The following is a 13,509-nucleotide window of genomic DNA, read 5'->3' as shown; positions in this document are numbered from 1 at the left end:
CTGAAAAAGAGTGCAGGTAAAAGATATCCTAAAGAACATCACTATCAAAAGGATAGGAAAATCAGTAAGATGGCACCACTGCTGCACCTGGGACAGCAATAAGGAAGGGAAGCACACAGACAAAAGAGACAGGATGAGAAATACCATGAACTACAGAAGAAGGAAATAAGAGAGGAGGAAGACAAGAAAGAATACAGCCAGACTGGTTGTTCCGGGAGTGGGAGAATAGATGAAATATAGGAAGTGTCACAAGCCAAGCCAAGTGCATATTACTGTTTCTTTCCTATGAAACCATAGGGGACAAGATCATACAGGTATTTTCCACCTCAGTTAATAAGCACATATCTCCAGGCTAGTAAGTGCCAGGTGTATTTTTCCAATGACTTGAGGAAATGCTCATATTAGAATTAAAAATAAAAGGGAATGCTCAGTTAATCTGCTCTGCAACCTGAGTCCCACTTACAAACGGCAGGGGCTGGAGACAATGAGGAATTGCTGGATTACAGAGTCCTCTGCAATGCAGGCAGCAACAGCTGAGGGGTAAAGTTGGAACACCACCAGCGGGCCTCAGAATGCCAAATTAAGTTTGCTTGCACAGTTGTTGCTAATAAAAACCACAAAGCCTCTCTCTCTCTGTCCCTGCACTGCCTCATTCATCCCGCTCCATAACGCTGAAACACAACTAAAATCACAGAGTGCCTCAGGAAATAAATCCTGTCTCTAGCACCGTCCAGTATTCCCCACAGTCAAGTGAACGGAGCAGCTGCAAAGCCAGGTATGGCTTCCCATGGCATCCTTCAGCCAGGAAGTTTGGTGAAGTCCATTCCTGATGCAGAAGGGAGTTCTCACTCCAATGCATCCCAGCAGGAGAGGCACTTCCAGAAGGTGTCATTTCAAGCCAATGAAGTCATGACAACACAAATCAGTAGGAAAATATTTTCCTGTCTATCTCATGGACAAACGGAACTTGCTGATACTTATTGAAAGGTCTGTTGGGAGCTACAAAATGATTCCTCCATTTTCTAAGGGCGTCAACTCCTCGCCGAGCGTGAAGGGTTGTCTTGTGATTCCCAGGGATGCAAATGGAAAGGGATAACGTGCACTGAGCTCCAGAAGCTGCTCTGTCAGAGCTTGGTAATTACATGAACGAGCTGATCTATTAACAGGGAGTCTAAATACAGTCCCCCAAGGGGCTACAACTCAATCAATGGCATTTTGAAAGGTACTTCAGTGCTGCGAGGGAGCGGCGATGGCTGAAGGAAGAGCGGCCATGTGGTTATCAGCAGCGAGGAATTACCTACTTACGGAGTAATAAATCATGCTATTAAAAAAAAAAAAACCCAACACATTACACTACAAGGAACTTCATTTCACACAGGCCACATTTAGAAGTACATCAGTTAACTCTAATTTGCCTTTATATAGCAGATTAGCCATAGAAATTCTCAGCTTGCCTTTAAATCGAAGGGTTTCCCAACTGCATTAGCAGAGCAAAAATCTCGGCCCTGCAACTTCCTAACAGTTTTACTGTTGTGAAAATGTTCTGACTTCAGAAGGCAGCTTCTCCCGCAGTAAGGAAGATGTGTCAGGGAATTACTCAGCCCAACAGCCCTTTGACAGTTAACCCCACCAGCCATCCTCCTCCGCACGGGGAGAATCACTACTGCAGCACAAAGCATTTTGTAGAGCAAACCGATCCCAAGAGCCCCCTAATAAAATTCTGTTGTAGCCTGAAGAGTCATCTTTCAAAGAAACATGTGTTCCTCACTGTTTTCTTGTGTAAACAACACTGTAAAACAGATATTTACTTTCTCAGGTCAAGCTAACTTAATCACATAAAATATGTGCATGTTTTCTACAACTTCAGATTGATTTCACTTTATCAGAGTCCCACAATTAAAGACCGTGATTCTGGAGAAAAGAAAATATTTGGGGAAATACTTAATTTTGCTGAAGAACATCACAATCTCTTCTTTCTGCAAGTAGCCACTAGATACAATGAAATCCATGCATGGCTCTCATCCTTGTTTCAACACTCTGTAGCACAACACACTGATCTTCACAAATAACAGCCCTACTTGCATTCTGGACATGTGGATCGTTCCGAGGTTTTTAACAGTGGTTAGAAAAAGAGGAAATGCTTCTCCATTACTCACCTCTCCTCATTACAACAGGGAGAAAAAAAAAAAGCACCTAGCAGGAGCTGCTCTATATTCCATGCAACTCAACACACAGGAAAAGCTCTTTGAAGAGGAGGATTATTAGCATGTAGCAGAGCCCAAGAAGTCAGAGAGCAAACATGAGCAAGGCTGTACAGTCAGAGATGTGATGCTGCATTCCTTAGAAATACTATCATTTTATTACATTCCCCTTCAAGGAATTAGACAAAGCTGCAATACTTGAGAAGATGAACAAAAGGAAAAAGGGATCAAGAAATGAAGGTGTGGCAGACCACAGTCAAAACCAAAATTACTCACAAAGACACTCTCATAAACAAACATGCTTTGTTGACTGCTTTTTATTTTGCAACTTTGACATACTTCTCTGCTTATATTTGTGCATATGTTTGGTTTCTCTTTTAAAAAAAAAAAGAGAACTGCACACAGCTTGGACTGTGCCTATGAAAGTGTAATTCTGTATGAGCAGGGAACAGTCACAGGCCAAGTCAGCAACTTTCAACACAGCTGGCATCAGGGATTCCACACACTATGGTCCTTTTGTTACCAGAGCTGAGGGACGTCAAATATTTCTCTCATTTGACCAGCACACGTTGCTCTACCGTACTTGGATTTTATGCAGCCTAAGCTTTCAGTCTGAAACGGAGAGTAAGCTTTTAAAATTTCTAGTTTTATATTTCCAAAAAAGACTGAAGGATCAAACATTAGTCCACTGCAGTAAACAACCTGAAATGATTGATCTGTCAGGATGTTAATGCTCTAAATTTTTTATCATCAGGTTTGTAGTAAAGTAGAGTACTTGAAGTATAATTTTTTTTTAATCAGCCACTTTTATCACATTTTGTCCGAAGCACAAACACAGGGGAGATGGAAAAGCCACATAAGAATACATTTGAAAGATCAGATATAAAAGAAGTAGCAGCAGATCTTAATGGGAAACCTTTTAAGTGAGCAATGCTGACTGCAAATGAAAACAAAAGTTTAAAGAAAAACGTTGCTAAACACTGTCAAGGGGTTGCTTTATGTGAACTCACATAAGTAAGAGACCTGCTGAAATGCCAGGCTTGGGGCTGTGCTCATGGACATCCAATGCCTCGTGGCAGCAGGTGCTTGCAAAGGAAGAAGTTCACACTCCACTCCTTTGTGTTTTCAGGGGAAAACCCACCCCAAAATCACTTCCTTTCTAACACGCTTGGTGTCAATTAGTGTTTGGAGCAAACAAGATCATAAACACAAAGACCACTCCTTAGGTTGCTGAGAACAACCATCTCCACACGTGGTGACTTGGCACAAGAGGCCACAATCATAAATTATGCTTTTATTAAGTGTGGTTTGCCTTTTATCTCCAGTTATGCTGCACCACCATCCAGGGTTCTCTGGAAAGCCAAAGCTGCAAGATCCCAGGGACTCTCCTACAGTCCCTAAGGCTTTTCTCCTGCATAACACAATCCTCAGGCTTTCCACTAGTCATCCTTGGGCCAAGTCCAGCTATTTTGTTCACCATTTCTCCATGAGGAACGTACACACTGTGCTTACGCCAGAGACACTTCAGACCCCATCCATGGGTTAAAGTCCTAGAGCAGGACACGGGCACGAGCATCCAGTCAGAAACCTTCTGGGACTGCTGCCAGCAAAGAAATGATCATAAAACCAGGTTTACTCAGCAAGAAAAATCATATCACTTATGCAGGAGGCCTTCTTGCCCCGTTTGCTCTTTAGGCACTAAATCTAGACTGATTTTAAGGCACAAGACTGAGTCCTGCATAAAATGCATAAGGAAAAATCTCGGCTTGAAAATTAAAAATGAAATTCAAGATAGATGCAAGCAGGAGTGTAAAACAATGAGGAGGAGGGAGAGAAAGGGATATTGAACATTTCTCTGAGGCTAAATATTGAGGCAACTGCCCAGGGAGGTTCTCCTTTGGAGCAGTCCCTCCTCAGTGCAGAGGAACACTTCAAAGCCAAGCTACCACTTGCTGAAATTATTCAATTAAATTGGAGCAGATACTTTGAAAAGAGCTTCAAATTATAGAGATGGGCCCTGAAGGCTCCTTGTAAAATTACTTTATTTAGATAATCAATAACATAATAAAGGCTGGAGAAAAAGTGGCAAGAGCAGCACAAAAACCCTACTTTAAAAAAAAAAAAAAGCACACAAAAAAAGACACCCGCAAAAAAAAATAAACTACCAAAGCCCACACTTTAGCTTTCAGAAGTCATCTTTCTGCCTGCCCTGAAACAATAGGGCTGTGTTCTCTTTGTACTCCAGAGATGTTTTATTTCAGCCACCACACCCAGTTCTGGGAAGGGCACGGCGATAGCCGCTGACTTGTTTGCAAGATGGTGCAAGGTGAAGTCAAAGTTACTGTATCTTGTTTAATTTATTTTTTTGTTTAATTTCACACTAGTAAATACAGAGAAAAAATTCACTCATACGCTAAAAGGAAAAGGGTGGACAATGGGGTAAAAAGTTATCCTTTTCATGGACAATGGGGTAAAAAGTTATCCTTTTCATGGATGAAAACCCAAAGCAACACTGCAAAGGAGTGCAGCAGAGCTCCGGAATAGCCACAGGCAGCTGCAGGCAAAGGAGACAGAGCAGAGTCCCCTGGGATCCGAGTGTTCTCTGAGTTAACAGGGTACAGGCTGTGGCAGCCCAGGGAAGCACCGCAGCACAGCCTCCACCACGGCGCCTCACCAGCTCAGCCTTCATTGGTACGAGCTTCAAAGAGAGGAAAAATCCTCCCCTCCGTACGCTCGAGCCTCAACCTTTGCAAAAAACCAACAGCAGACACACAGCTCTTCCTCAGGAGGGAACAAGTCAAAAATCAGATTTGCTTTGCTTGTAATACCCCGAGCTTATTTTCACTGATGACCTAGATAAGTTATACAAATCCAGACTAAATGAAAATAAACCAGTGCATGGACTGCCGGGCGGGTGTGTGTATAACATTTAAGTTGTACATCACATGGTGCATCACAACCCTTAACCAAGGCTGAAGACCTGAAGAGGACGAGCAGATAAGTTTTTACAAGTCTGTTGTGTTGTGATCACCGAGCTGGCCACTCAGCCAGAACAATAAAAGGATTTCAGCCAAACAAGCATTACTTCCTCCAGACCATTCTTTAAAAATTAAACCCTGTAAAGATAACAACAGTCATGCTCAGAGCTAATTATAGCAGGAACCTTACAGTGGCTAAAAATGCTAAAAAGAAGTGGTGGGAAAGGAAGGAAGGTAGTTTAAAAGGAAAAAAAAGACCCATCAGGGAACGGCAACGTTGTCATGTGTCTGTCACACTTGGCCTTCGTGCGATGCTCACAGGGAGAGGGCAGGTAGGAAGCAAATGAGATCTGGGGACAACCAATGTCCCAAACCCTGAGAAACAGTCAGAGACAGACTGAGGGCCCACAGATGGTGCAAGAAACCTACAGATGTATGAGTAATGTGCAAATTAAGAGGAAAAATCAGGAAAAGATTCTCGCCCTGGTTTTCCTCCCAGCCGAGAGTGCAAGGGGACAACTATCCTGCTCCCACACTCGCACCCAAATCTCAAAGCCCAGTCTGGACAGAGCACAGGTACTGGGCCACTTCATTTTAGGCTAAAGGAGAAGGTTGCACTCAGGAGCAATTTTAGCAAGAGAATTGTAAACCTGAAGAAATCCCAAAGCCAGCAAACCCCATGAGGAGCAGCAGAACGTGCTGCTGGGCTCCCAGAGCAGCTCAGAAAGAATCTCATTTTCATGTTTAATCTGCACTTGGCATTTTCTTGCTGTGTGATTTTCTTTCTAACCCTATAATCACACTTTAGAAGCCGCTTCGACAGCACACACACTACTTTTTCCCTTCTATTCCTAAACTTTGGCTGGTAAACAGGTGATCCAACAAAGGACAGACTACTCATTTGTTTGGGAGTGGCAAATCAATGAATGGAGTCAAATTCACAGCAGCCTTTGCCCAGCACTAAACCAAGTTAGTACCCTTCCTTCCAGCAGGACTGGCTGTATCTTTGGTGAACCACCTCCTCCTGGGATCAGCGAGTGTGAGAGCAGTAAACTATCAAGAGAAGAATATGAGAAGCCTCTAATTAATGAAGCTTTCTAATGAAGCAGAGCATGTGCACAAACTGACTTACAACGCTGACCTACAGCCTTAAACCAGGTAGAGGATCCAACACAGGATGGAGGGGGCAGAGGGATCCAGCAGCATGAAATGACCATGGAAGTGCCTGATGCCTCCCTGCCCTCCCCCAAAAATCATGGAATCGTTAAGGCTGGAAAAGAAGTGCTATTTTTTCCTGCACATACAAGTGGCTGTGAATTCCTAACTTCTCAAACCCACACACACTAACAACTGTCCTTATTTAAAAGATTCCTCGCAGTTGCTACAAGCCAGGAATAAAGTAGATATAAAAATATTGCAAAAAGCACTGTAACAAGAAAAAAATGTCAGCAGAAAAGATTCTGGAAAGTTACAGAAAAGGTTTTATTCCTGCTAGTTACACTGTAGGATGATTTCCCCCAATATCTGTAAAATCAGGTTGTCAAACTGGAAAATAAAGTTTCACTACCTGTGAAATCAGCACAAATACCAGGGACTCCAAGTTCAGCTCTGTGCTAGGTAGATTAAAAAAGCAGAGGGTTTGGATCACTGAGGATGCCTATTCACATGGTACAGCACTCAAACAATCCGTGTCCCTGAGCTGCAGCATGTTATTGTTCCTTATTCCCCACAGGGGAAAACCAATCTGGGAGACAAGTCAGGAAAAGGAGTTGGGATAGGCACTTGATTGCAAAAATAAAACTCGAAATTTCAAACAAACAGCTGAAACTAAGAAAAAAAAATCATTTATAAACCTGTCATTTTTAGAGATAGAGCAGTGCTGGCTTTCCTCTTGGGCTGGAAGTCACTTTTCCCTGCACTTTGTCTCAAACAGCAGGTGCAGCCAGAAGGGTTATTGCTATGAGCCCACAATAAAATGACATTTATCCCTGCAAATACTAATATTCATCAATTCTCCCTGTAGATAAAACAATAAATGTTTGCTTCCACAAGTGGAGGGAACGTTATTTAAACCATGATACTATTCTAGTAAATCCGAGACAGATGGGCCAGGATTCGGGGGCCACTGAAGTTGCTGTGTTTATGATAAGGGAATTAGAGTGACAGAAAGCCTCTTGCTGGGGAATGGGGGATCTGGTAGATTTGCTTCATAAAGGCAAATGTTCTACAAATACACTGTTCAAGGTCAGTGAGCCAGAACAGTTTGGAGGTAGTGGGTCAATCCTAAAAGAGGGCACCCAAATTTCCGGGTAATTGTCCTACAGAGCACCATCCACGGAGTCTGGCAGGTCACTGCATGCAAACCTGATAAAAGTCTTTGATGTATCCTGTTTATCTCTCAGTGTCTAGGAACAGTGAGAGCCTGGGAGAAGGAGGAAAGCGGGAGAGAAAGAAATACTACACTCTCTCAGATCACAAGCATAAGAAATAGAGGGAAAATGTATTCAAAGTTTAATTTGAAGAACATTATTCTTCAGCATATTAACAGTGATGCAGAGTGTCTGTGATGCATTGATACCAATCAGACAGAGAGCAACTAAAACTTTTCCATCTCATATAACCAAAACACTGTTGAAATGAAGACAGGATTCAAATGTGCTGTACCTCCACCTCCAACTTGGCTACAGGCTACTCAAGTTGTTTGTCTTTTTTTTTTTTTTGAGCCAGCAAAGAAAGAGTCAAAGGTGCTGACGGAAAAGTGGACCTGGTACTCTGTGACCAAGGAAGCAAAATTTATCCCCTTCAGCAAATGTTGACAGAGCCATTACTCAGGCAAGGCTTCAGATAAGTCACCCCTGAAGTCCTGAGCCCTGACATAACGCAGGGGTCCCTCTCTTAGTTCACTTCCCACAGCTGATAATACACTGGGGGAAAGAAAAAAAAAATATCAGAAAATAAAAGACAAAAAGATAAGCTTGGACACACTATTGCCACAAAAAGTAGATCCACACAGGCTATGTGAAGAAGATATTAGAAACCTGGCATTTTTCTAATGAGCCTGTATATTTTAATGATGCTATCTGAAAGAAGGATCAGCTTAACAAGGTTGCAGAGCAAAAATGAAGACATGAAGGAGCCAATCACATGTATATGAACTAAGGCAGCTGCCAAAATTTATTTCAAATGTTTAACTGAACAATCAAAACCATGGTAAAATTTAGCCTAAGTAGCCAGGTTTACTGAACAGAGTCTGTACAATTTCAGGCATAGCAGATGCTGTGCATCTTCCTTCTATCCCTCTGTCAGTCTGCTTTCTGTCTATCCTCAAAACCTGACATCAGTGACTGGATCTTGCTGAACTTCTAACTTTTCCCCTCGAGAAAGATCTTTGAGCACAATAACAAAGTAATTCCTTGACACTCTGCCTATTTCTCACTTAAGTATCATCACCCTGTGAACTTCAGCCTCCTGATAATAATAGCATCAGCGTTACTAAAAGCTTAGAGCCTGCGAGAGGAAAGACAACCCCTTTTTTTTTTGGTGTATTTGAAGTAAATGAGGAGGAAGCTGAGATATTACAAGTTGAAACAGAGGACAGAAAAACCATGGAATGAATATGCGCTGCATAGCTTAAAACAAGCAAAAAATTTTGCTTCCTGATGGTCGATCTCCAAATCCAAGCAGCAGAAGAAAGAAAAAAAAAAAAAAGAGATGTCTCATTCCAACAGGAAATGAAGGTCAAAACCACTGAAATCAACAACTTAACATTTGAGATGGGGAAAAATAAACATATTATTATTGATGTTGCGAGGGACAGGGTCAATAGGCAGCGGCAGCTTCCTACACCTCTTGTTACAAACAGGGAAGTTTAAAAGGCCGTAATATTTGTATGTATTTATGCCTTCACTGATTTTACAAGATGAAATGACAAGTAAAATAAAATGGAAAACCAATGAACAGCTCATGCTTAGCAAAACAACCTCCTAAACTTGCTTCGTCACATCTCCTGACTTAATGGTTGGCGTGACATGTCAGAAGGGAACGAGCTTCTTCGTGTAATTATCACGTCTCCTGCTTTACCTCTGCCTTCCTCGAACGCTTTTTAAAAAGAAAAACGTTGCTTAAAATGCAAGCGCAAGAAGCATTTCATCTTAACAGCAAAACCTGTTTCTTCTGGTCTTATCAGTTTTTTCATTAGAAGTGCTTTTAGCTCCTATCTCCCATCTTTACTGCTTGTATCCACGTCGATGTTGAAACACTTTCAAAGTGTGCAGCAGGTCACAGGCTTAAGCACTGCTGTTTTCTTCCTACATTATTTCAAAAGTTTCTTAGAAACAATTTCTTCCTGCAGGGGTGAACACGTTCCTCTTCATCAGGCTGAAATTCCAAAGCCTTTGTTTACTTCCTCATTTGCACACAATCCTCCACCCCCCCTATTTTTAAAATAGTGCAGTTCTGGGAGTATATAATTTCTTGACAAGCTGTCACTGAAAAAGCCTCACAATAGCAATATTACTGTCACTTACCAGCAGCCGGGTAGCTTCAAAAAAAGGGGAAAAAAAAAACAAAATCAAAGCTTATCTAGGCTTTGCTGTCTCTCCTCAGTACTAACGGATGTAATCACTGCAAAAATGTCACACATTTTATCCTTACTTTATTTCTGCTACATAGGTTTTGATAGGAGGTTTTGACAACTATTAAATTATTCTTCCGTGGTTTTCTTAGGTCAGTAAATGTAGCTACTGCACTTAGTCCATCTTGCTCTGAAAATAGGTGTCCCACTCCCAAAGCCCAAAAAGCAGGGCCAAGCAGAGGACAGGAGTTGAGGGGGAACCGTGGGTGGAAAAGAGACAGGTGAGAAAAATCAGTTTTACATGCTAGCGCTGATGATTAAGACAATATTTTGCTGGGAGATTTTACTCTGATTTCAGACACTCATCTAGGCTTCCCATACACAGCTTTCAGATCTCTCAACCAACGTGCTGCAGCTCCTCTGCTCACTGACAACCAGCTTGGTGGAGTGTCAGACAAAGTGACACTTGAGCAAGAGGAGAAATATTCAAAGCTACTGATGGGAAAGGGACTCACAGGAAGCAGGAGTGTTGGAGTAATCATGGACAACACACTGTACATGAGGTTGTTACAGAAAACTGAGCCAGTAACAAAGAAAGGTTTTGGATGCAAGCAAAGGATCCCAGTAGAAGTATGTTATGACCATGCTTAGATCAGTGTGATATTTTTTGACATTTCCAGTGTTGCTGTGAGTGAAGAAAAGCAGGAGCAGAATGCTGAGCTGCAAGACTAAACCTACATGGTGCGACAGCCTGAAAGCTCACCAGCTTGAAGAAGCTAGCAGTAGTTTTGGGTTTGGAATCACAGAACGGTTTGGGTTGGAAGGGATCTTAAACCTCATCTCATTCCAACCCCTCTGCCATGGGCAGGGACACCTCCCACTAGCCCAGGTTGCTCCAAGCCCTGTCCAACCTGGCCTCGGACACTTCCAGGGATCCAGAGGCAGCCACAGCTTCTCTGGGCAACCTGTGCCAGGGCCTCCCCACCCTCACAGGGAACAATTTCTTCCCAATATCCAATCTAAACATACTGTTTCAATTTGAGCCCATTCCCCCTTGCCCTGTCATTCCAGGCCCTTAGAAATAGTCCCTCTCCATCTTTCCTGTAAGTTCCCTTCAGGCACTGAGAGGCCCCAATTAGGTCACTAGGAGCCTCCTCTTCTCCAGGCCGTGCAATCCCAGCTCTCCCAGCCTTTCCTCCCAGCAGAGCTGCCCCAGCCCTCTGATCATCTTGGTGCCTCCTCTGGACTTGCTCCAACAGCTCCATGTCCTTCTTGTGCCGGGGACCCCAGAGCGGGAGGCAGCACTGCACAGATCCCTAATCCCAACAAATCTCGGCAGTTTAACAGTGCCCCACTCCTACTTTCCAGATTCCCCCAACCTCTCGGTCACAGCATCAGCACAACAGAAAGCTTCACTTATTACTGTCAGCAAATAACACACATACGGAACAAAACACTGCAGCACCAGCCTCGGTGTTCGGGGTGTTGGGTATTTGCAACAGCAAATCGTTTTGCAGACACTTGAAAGATTTAAATACAATAAGATGCAACTCCTTTGCATTGACTACCAAATAAAATTAGAAATTCAAAGATCTCAATATCCCCCCAAGTGTTCTCTGGGAACATCTCAAATGCACTGAGAGAAACTGCTGAAGCAGCACAACCTGGAACATGAAATTAAACTGGAAATACCTATAAGCATTCTTGTAAACAGATCATGCACAGCTGATGGGGATAAAGGCTGCTGTGAAAGACCAGATAACCTACTGAAATATTCAGCTGCTGAGGATATGAGGGAAGGATATTATTAAAATGTTTATTATGGTAATCATAGAAATTAATTTGAAAAAATCAGCTCCCACTACACAAGCCTCATAATGAGCTTACAGCCTAAACACTGATGCTTTGTCAGATTAAGCAGACTTTCTTCCTTTGTGTTTTATGATGTGATGTAGCTACATGCTGGTTTTTTTTCTTTAAAAGACATCTCCTTCAATATTCTATTACCAGAGGAACAGGGCTGAGAGACAGAAGTGTCAGCCTTTGAAAGGCAACAGGATTTAAAAATGAACTGAAGGGGGAAAATGTCCCTTCTGTTAATCTGTTAATATGAGACCTTTTTTAAAATTTTTTTCCAAGCAAGTTAATGTCATTTTACAGATCAGAACTTGCTAGTGTTGGGTTACAGAGATAACAGGATTTACATGGTCGTGACAATTTCTAAAATAACCCATCACTGTTACTAAATTTTACTTGTCCTGCAGACAAGTCAAAGCAATTTTCTACTTGTCAGGGATGATAAATCAGTTGTCTGGTGACACTGACAGGTGGATTTGTCAAATCTCCCTTGAAGAACTTCGGCCTCTGCTTTCAGGCTGCCTGTGAGCTCCTAAGAGTGCAGTAACACGATGGAATAAGGGAGGGATTAGGAGGAGTTTGGATTTTCAGGGCTGCTGCCCATTTCCCCAGCTTCCTTGGTATTTTTCCTTCTGCTTTACCATCAGAGTGGGTGAACAGCATCAAGCTGCTGCTGGGTTTTATTCTAGCACTTCACCCACAGAATTCCAGTTAAAAGTAGAACAGTTAAAAAAAACCCAAACCCTAAAACCAAACACAGTGTATTTGAAAATACATTATTTGGCTCAAAAATACCAATTTCTCTTTTCTTCAAGACAAAGGTACATCTTAGGAGGGACAAAAATCAAACCCCATTTTTTTCTACCCACTCTGCCACTATGCAAGTTACTCTAAAGAAACAACTGGTATTTGAGTGAGAGCAAAAAAGCAGAGATGTGTGAATGGAAGCTCATACCTTGTGCCTACCAGCCACAAAAACATCCACTTGTTAACAATAAAGGTGGAGATGTTCCAGTGAAATACTTTAAGTACTGATGTTAAATAAGGCTGACAAGACAACTAACACAAAGTGTACTCTTTATAATCCTTTCTTCACAAATTAAGTGAGAATGATGTTAATAAGCTGTTTGGGCTGTACTGTAAAAGGAGCCATGGTGGGTGTAGAACAGACAGACTAATTTGGAAAAATAACAAGCTACAGATAAAATAGAAGAAATGAGAAAATGCAGAAGAGGAAATGTTTTTCCCTACTACCCTCAGAAGTCACACCACTTGGGCACTGTGCTTCTCCAGTGGTGGTCCTCTGCACTGAGCTTCCAACATTCTTGATCCAAAGGCCAGACAAATACAAGCAGCAGTTGACACTGATCCAGCGGATATGAAAGGATGGGAAGCCTCAAAGTGAAGCCCAGAGGCAGCATTTCCCATTGAACCCTCCTCCCAAGCAAGGGAGCCTGTTGGTGAGGCCTCTCCAGGTGCCATAAAGCACCTCCTCCTCCAGACTTTTCATAACAAGGTGGATCCTGGAGTTGAGTTTGACCTCCAAGACTTGCTGTGCTCCATCTCCAGGACACTGCAGGTACGGCTTCCCTGGGATTGCACACACCACCAATGCCTTCAGCAGGTACCTCCAATGCTACAAAAAGTTCAAAGAACCAGGAAAAGCAGCAAGGAATGTTCATCATGCCATACAAAATGTGAGCTACTCCACAACTAACAAAAGGCAACTCCCTACTCATGAGCCTGTTATTCACTGGAACACCTGAAAAGAGTAAGATTTTTCATTTCATTTTCTCTCTCTCAGCGAGGAATGCTGCAGAGCTTGCAGCTTTGAGATGGTGCACTGGCTTTGCTGTGTCCTAGGATAACATTTGTCTGTTCCTCTGAATTTTCACATTAA

At 42.5% G+C, this 13,509-nt stretch overlaps 1 protein-coding gene across 3 annotated transcripts in view; it reads right to left on the bottom strand.

Moving 5' to 3' along the window:
- RASAL2 (RAS protein activator like 2) overlaps positions 1–13,509 on the bottom strand; it is a 164,917-nt gene that overhangs the window by 136,403 nt on the left and 15,005 nt on the right. The gene's annotated exons all lie outside the window — the stretch shown is intronic.

The sequence above is a fragment of the Pseudopipra pipra genome, chromosome 9, assembly GCF_036250125.1.
Source record: "Pseudopipra pipra isolate bDixPip1 chromosome 9, bDixPip1.hap1, whole genome shotgun sequence".
Taxonomy (NCBI): Eukaryota; Metazoa; Chordata; class Aves; order Passeriformes; family Pipridae; genus Pseudopipra; species Pseudopipra pipra.
The sequence above is the reverse complement of the archived record's forward strand: the minus strand, read 5'-3'. Positions and strand labels throughout refer to the sequence as shown.